This window comes from Drosophila eugracilis, unplaced genomic scaffold (assembly GCF_018153835.1).
Source record: "Drosophila eugracilis isolate 14026-0451.02 unplaced genomic scaffold, ASM1815383v1 contig_417, whole genome shotgun sequence".
NCBI classification, from domain to species: domain Eukaryota; kingdom Metazoa; phylum Arthropoda; class Insecta; order Diptera; family Drosophilidae; genus Drosophila; species Drosophila eugracilis.
This window is the reverse complement of record NW_024573280.1, coordinates 13,498-21,055: the sequence shown is the minus strand read 5'-3', so window position 1 is coordinate 21,055 and position 7,558 is coordinate 13,498. Positions and strand designations below refer to the sequence as shown.

Sequence of the window (7,558 nt, the reverse complement as noted above, 5' to 3'; positions counted from 1 at the left end):
TGGCCGAGGACTTAGCACAGCGTTTGCGGTTACGCAGGAAAGAATCCTATTTGAACATCACTACTGTAGGGAAGAACGACTCGGTAGTACGGCACAAAGTCCACGCGTCGATTCATTCTCGCGTCAATGCTCATAGTTTCGCTACTGATTTTTGGATATTAAGCTCCATTTCCTCATATCAACCAGATAACGAAGTCAATTGTGCACAGTGGAAAATTCCAGCAAATATTGAATTAGCAGACCCTCGTTTTCCCAAGCCTCCAAAAGTAGACTTACTAATTGGAGCAGAATCCTTTTTCGAACTTCTCATCGTAGGCCAAATAAAATTGGGTTCAGAACATCCTTCAATCCAGAAAACTTTATTAGGATGGATTGTTTCGGGAAGGTACTCTCAACGCGTATCGAATAATGCTCAAGTATGCAGCGTCACTGGTAGTGAAAATATAAGTTCTCTCGACTCTTTTCTAGAACGTTTTTGGGAATTGGAACACGTCCCGGAGAGATCGAAGGCTGTGTATACAGCTGAACAAGTTGCTTGCGAGCAGCACTTTGAGAAAACAGCACACCGGCTTTCGTCAGGTCGTTTTGAGTTAAAGTTGCCATTTAAGACAAATCCAAGTGTTTTAGGCTTATCCTTCGAAACGGCAAGGCGCAGATTTCTTGCGTTGAAGCGCAAGCTTGCAAATAATCGCGAGTTACGTGACATGTATCAAGAGTTTATGATAGAGTATCTTAACCTTGGGCATATGTCGCTGCTTACAACACCTCCTCCAGGACAACACTATTACATTCCACATCAATGTGTCCTGAGACCTGATAGTAGCACCGCAAAGTTGAGAGTTGTTTTTGACGCTTCAAGTAAAATGTAAACCTCGATCTCATTAAATGAGACTCTAATGGTGGGTGCAACGATTCAAAGGGAGCTTTACGCTATTTTGGCAAAATTTCGATTACACAAATATGCCTTGACTGCTGATATCTCGAAGATGTATAGGCAAGTTAACGTTGCCAATGAAGACAGAAATTTCCAACTTATCATGTGGAGGGAAAAGTCGACGCAAGCTCTCCAAACCTATCGCCTCAACACTGTGGAACAGTCTCTGCTCCATTTTTGGCCATTCGATGCCTCTTTGAACTGGCAAAAATTTACTCTGAGTCACATCCTGTCGCATCAGAGGTAATTTCAAGTGACTTCTATGTAGACGATATGCTCACAGGAGCAAACAGTTTAGAAGAGTTGGAAGTCATTCGCAAAGAAGTGACCAAGGTGTTAGAGTTCAGGGGTTTCCAGCTGGCCAAATGGGCAACAAATCTTCCAAGTTTGATGACTAACCAGGGATCAAAAAATCGCTTATGTTCAACACTTCCGAGTCTGTGAAAACGCTTGGGATGATATAGAACCCTCAGAGTGATAACTTTCATTATAGTTTGGAGGATTCGTTTCAGTCCCGTCCACCAACTAAACGCAACATTTTATCCGTCACAGCCCGTTTGTTTGATCCCTTGGGATTGTTGTGCCCGCTGATCACGAGAGCTAAAATCTTGCTTCACGAACTGTGGCGACAAAAACTGGATTGGGATTGGTTCCCATGAATTTACATACCAGTTGGAATGAATTCAAACAGAATTTACCAGAAATTGACCGGATATCCATTCCTCGATACATTTGTTTGTCTTCCTATGACAGTGTTCAAATTCACGGATTTGCTGATGCATCGAGCCACGCCTATGGCTGTTGCATTTATATTTGTACCGTGGCTGAGACAAATAGTTTGTCAAGACTGCTGACCGCCAAGTCGAGAGTGTCCCCCTCAAAACCAAATCGATTCCAAGGCTCGAGCTGTGTGCAGCGCATCTGCTTTCGAAATTATGGGCTCAAGTATTTCCCTTGCTTAACAAATTAGAGTTTGAAAGCATCAACTTCTGGTCGGATTCCCAAGTCACTTTATACTGGATACATTTGTTGCGAATAGAGTTTCTGAAATTCAAGAGCACTCAGAGAATGTTGTCTGGCGGCATGTGCCCACGGAAGATAATCCAGCCGATTTAGTATCACGTGGAACAGATATAGAGGGTTTAAAATGTACGCTATGGGAAAATGGACCAGAATTTCCGACATCCTAACGAGTGGCATCGTTCACATCAGACTGAAGTTTCACCGGAGTTACAGTTGTCCGAGAAAAAGAAAAGCGTGGCAGTATGTTCCGTCACAACAAATCACCCGAATGTCTTCATTGAGCTTGTTGGAAGATGTTCGTCATTCAATAAACTCCTGCGGATTATGGCATATGTAAATCGGTTTATTCAAGGGAAAAAAATAATCGCCATATTGTTATTTCGGCTAACGAACTGAAGTTATCGTTTCTAAGAATAGTCCAAGTATATCAAAGAGCTGATTTTGGTTTAGAATATGTCAAGCTAGAGAAATCTGAAACTTTAAGCCCACATCTTCAACGTCTAAATCCTTTCTTACACACTAGCGAACTAGAAGGCGTAAGACTTCAATTAATCCGAGTTGGGGGAAGGTTGTTAAATGCACAAATTCAGTATGATGCCAAATTTCCAATATTACTGTCCTCAATCTCAGAATTTGTTTCGCTATTTCTTCGAGACCTGCATCGTACTCATTACCATGCTGGTGCCAAGGTGATGGTATCACTTTCGAGATAGCAGATATGGTTAATCAATGCGCGAGAAGCGTGCACGAAAGTTGTCCGTAGCTGTGTCCACTGTTTCAAATACAAACCAGTGCTAATGGGTCAGATAATGGCCAATTTGCCAGCCGATAAGGTCAAGATAGCACGCCCCGTTTTGGTTTGCGGGGTAGATTTTTGCGGACCATTTTATGTGTCACTAAAGATCCGCGGTAAGCCTCCTATCAAGACTTATGTTGCCGTTTTCGTGTGTTTTTCGTCAAAGGCTGTTCACCTTGAGCTCGTTGTAGATTTATCCACTGACAGCTTCTTATCGGTTTTTAAAAGGTTCGTCGGGAGGAGAGGGCTGCCGCAGAAGATGTACAGCGACAACGCCACGAACTTCGTGGGAGCGAGCAACGTGCTCAAGGATCTGAGCGCAGCGTTTTACCGCAGTCAGGAACAGTTCATAGGATACGCGGCTCAGAGAGGCGTCGAGTGGTATTTCATACCGCCGAGGTCACCACACATCGGAGGACTGTAGGAGGCAGCAGTCAAGGCCGCCAAACACCGGCTGCTGCGAGGAGTCGGCAACGCCAAGCTGACAGCGGACGTCAGGAGGCGTCATCAAGCGCGCCATCCACAAGCTGGCATTGCTGCCAGTAAGCAACGCCCCAAACGAGGAGGTCAAAGCGCCGGAGGCCTTCAACGGGGCCGGAATGTTGGAGCAGTAGATTAAGTTTTATTGTTAGTTTTAAGGATAGATAAAAAGAAAGAATTAATTGAATATATGCAGCCAAAATGTAAACAAATCACCTTAAACCAATGTACGAAAGCTTATCAGTTGCACTCAAGCTTGAGCATAGCCGAGTTGTTGTGATCTAACTGATAAGCTTTTCTGTTCGTGGCTATGCGAAATGGTAAGCTGCTCTCCGGAGAACATTAACCGATCGAGCCTCGAAGCAGCTGGCAGCAATAAACTTTGGAACCAACTTCGTTCCGTTTTTTGTTTCGCTTTCTTGGAAATTCCCCAGCCGCTAGTCGCAAGTCTTTTCACTTTAAATTTTATAAGTAATTTTTCCGGGAAAACTCTCCCGGATTTTCAAGCATTTTATCAATAGGTTTTTATAACTTTCATTTCATTTATTAACGCATTCATTATTTAAAGCATTATTATTTTTGTGTGCTAGAGCAATTATTCATAATATAAATAATTCTCAAGATATTCATTAATACGGAGTTAAGAATTCACATGCCTTTAACTTCAGCTTGTTTTAATGTTTATGTGGAACACCTTTTTTAGCTGGATTTTATTCTAAGGATATAATTTTAGAAATTGTTTGTTATTTTTTTCGATTAGTTTATATTATAAGAATTATTGGGGAAAGAATATTAAATTGATTAATTTTCCCTATTCTATATATATGTTGAAAGAATAGATCGGCCATTTATCATTATTGTATTATTGTCAAATCGCACCTAGTTAAATGCCCGTCATTGTATGGTTGTTCTAATCGTAGCTAGTTAAATGCACATCATTGTTTTGTTTTTCGTCTCAAATCTTGAAGCTCACACGCATAGACGAAATTGCAGTAAATTTGCATTGGTATTGCAGTATCACGCCTTTTTCTGCATTATCTTTTCTGCACGTTTTTTCGGCAGTTATCATATAGTTTTTGACTCGCTCGCAACCGCTTGCAATCTGCCCCGCTTAATATACAGTTTTGTACTCGCTCGCAAACGCTTGCAACCTGCCCCGCTTAATATATATAGTTTTGTACTCGCTCGCAACCGATCGCAACCTGCCCCGTTTAACATTTTGTAAACCCGCTTATAATTAAAAAATAAACTCGAATCCTAGAAAAAAGAAATACAGTCCACTTAATTCGCCAACATAACAACTTTTTGGTCCTTCGAGCCGGATACTCTGCGTTTGAATTCGAGTTTATTTGTGAATAATAAAAGACAAACTAGCCGCTTTTTTTCGTCATGAACTCTTTAATGCATCGGGCAATTCAACAACGTCATGCATGCAGGCAAATAACTCGTACCCTTAAGAGTGCTTTGGAGTTTTCACCGGAATGTGATAATGTGGAAACATTGCAACTAAAGCTGGATAGTCTTGTAGCCACCTTCAACCACTTTATGGACCTCTCCGATGATTTAGTGGTATATAACCAGGAGGAGGGATATGAAGACCCTGGATTGGATATACCCGAGTACGAGGACAAGTTTTACAGAGCGCATGCCATCTTTATTAAAGCCATAAACGAGATGGGTGGTCAAGATCATGGACAAGACCAGTCGAACATTTTGCTATCAAGTACAGTGGAACGTCTATTTAAGAGACAAAACCAACTTCTGGAACGAATGAATACCTCATCGGGAGCAGCTGATTTAAGGTTTGAGAAAATTCGAATTCCCACATTTTCTGGCAATTACGAAGATTGGAGCCAATTTAGTGATTTGTTCTTAAGCTCAGTGAATAATAACGAAAAGCTTTCCAAGTGCCAAAAGTTTCATTATCTGATATCTTATTTAGATGGGGAAGCACTTTCCTTAATTAAACATATTGCCGTTACTAATGACCAAGATGCGTGGGAAAAATTGGAAAATCGTTATAACAAGAAAACGCTAATCGCTCGAGCATTTGTTCAAAATTTTCCATCGTTGCCAACCGCTAACAATTTGAATACCGCAGAGTTACAGCCGCGATGTGTGGCTAATTTATATTTTGCTATCCAAACTAGGACCCGAAATCAAACAAGCTTGGGCAAACTGCAGTGTGTCGTCCAAGGAAGACGTCACCATACATGATCTATTCGCTTTTCTTTTTGCACATTGTGATACTTTGGAGTCTTGTCAAAATATACACGTAATACAACCCCCAAGACCAGCCCAGAGTAGAAGCCGCCAAGCCGCTTATCATGCAAGTGGATCAAATCAGTCTTCTCGCGACTGTATATATTGTCACGGACAGCACAATATATACGCATGTACTGTATTCAAAGCCCTGGATGTCGTAAATCGCCGTACCTTTGCCAGGGATACTAAGCTTTGATTTAATTGCCTAAGTCGATCTCATCAAGTCAAGAATTGTAATTCTTCGAACACTTGCCGTCAGTGCAAGGCTAAGCATCACACAAACATAACAATCAAGCCCTAATGCCAACTATTCTAGCCAATGTAATTGACACATGTGGCAACAAGACCTCATGTAGGATATTGCTCGATACTGGATCTTTTATCTAACGGATTGGAATTCCACGCACGCATGCTCGCATCTCAGTTGTTGGATTAGGTGCTAACCCGGCTGGAGTTAGCCGAGGTAGCGCTAGCTTCACTTTGCTTTCAAGGACTACGACTGCCTCATTGGAGGTCACTGGCCTAATTATGAGTTCTCTGACTTCTTTGATTCCCGCTTCTGTCTGGACCAAAATTCGAAACTTACCGTTAGCTGACCCGACGTTTGGATCACCGGGAAAAATCGACGTTATTTTAGGCGCTGATCAACTGTGGAACATCTATACTGGACAACGCCGAGAGTTTGGTATTGAATACCCCATAGCACTACATACTAATTTTGGTTGGGTCATTACAGGCAGCTATAATGATTGTGGCGAACCATTTACGAAAGCACAAGTACACCACGCTTACGAAGATTTGGATTTCCTAGCTCGCTCTTTCATGGAGATGGAACAGGTGCATCCGCAGCCGAACCGCAAGGGGATTCGGCAGCAACCTTCGGCCTTGGCGAGCGCTCTGCATGCCACTGCCGCGGCCAGTGGGGATGCCTATACGGCGGCGCCTACAGCCACAGCGGCAACCGGCGACTACGGCGATCATATGCGCCAAAATCCGAACCTCAGTCAAATCCACCAACAGCCACACCAGTCCCACCAGACCACCCAGCTGCCCGCTCACAGAGCGAGCAATTTTCTTGGGTCGTCGCGGTACCTCTATCCCAGCCAGTTCAATTCAAATTCGCCGCAAACGAAACGCTTCACTGCGCAGCGAGTCGGCTCGCCAACATTGGCGGCTTCAACGGCAGCAGCTTCAGCAGTAGCTGGGAATCAATCTTACCGCTTTCAGCCGCGCGGACATCACCGCCAGCAGCAGCATGTCGCAGTCCGGCGAGGATCTCCACTCGCCCACGTATCTAACTTCAGCTGAGTCGGGCCAAGCTCAAGGCTTCCTGTAAGATATCAGCCCTGCTCTCAGGATTTGCCATGGTGGCAATGGTGGAAGTGCAACAGGATCCCGACACAAGTGTACCACCGGGATTGGTGATAGCCTTCGCCATCTGCACCACCCTCCTGGTGGCGGTGCACATGCTGGCCCTGATGATCAGCACCTGTATCCTGCCAAAAATCGAGACGGTGTGTAACCTGCACAGTATTTTCCTGGTCCATGAATCTCCGCACGAGCGTCTGCATTGGTATATTGAAACAGCGTGGGCCTTCTCCACGCTACTGGGTCTTATACTCTTCCTGCTAGAGATAGCCATCTTGTGTTGGGACGAGTCGTACAACTTCATCCTGGGCAGGATCAGAGGCCCCATTACAAACTTGTGCTTCCTTTGAACTGAACCGTCGTTCAGGGGGGCCGGTATGTTGAAGAATAGATCGGCCATTTATCATTAACTATTAACTATTAACTATTAACTATTAACTTTATTTGTTTGCATTTGGAGGGCTATATGGGAATTTAATTTCTGTGACACATTTATAATCATTAAATAGTAGTTAAAGGTTTTGATCAAGGTTGATCTGAGTATTTTGGGGGTCAACAATTATACCAAAAATTAGTTAATTGTTCTAAAATTTTATTTTTAATGCATAATAATAGTTTAAACATTTAGTTGAATAAGAATAAATAACTAATTCTTATAATTAATACCCCTATTATACCTCTAAGTTTAATTC

General features: G+C 43.0%; 1 pseudogene; it reads left to right on the top strand.

The window, feature by feature from the left end:
• The first annotated feature begins 3,012 nt into the window (after positions 1-3,012).
• LOC108109339 lies at positions 3,013-7,216 on the top strand (annotated as a pseudogene).
• Positions 7,217-7,558: the final 342 nt, after the last annotated feature.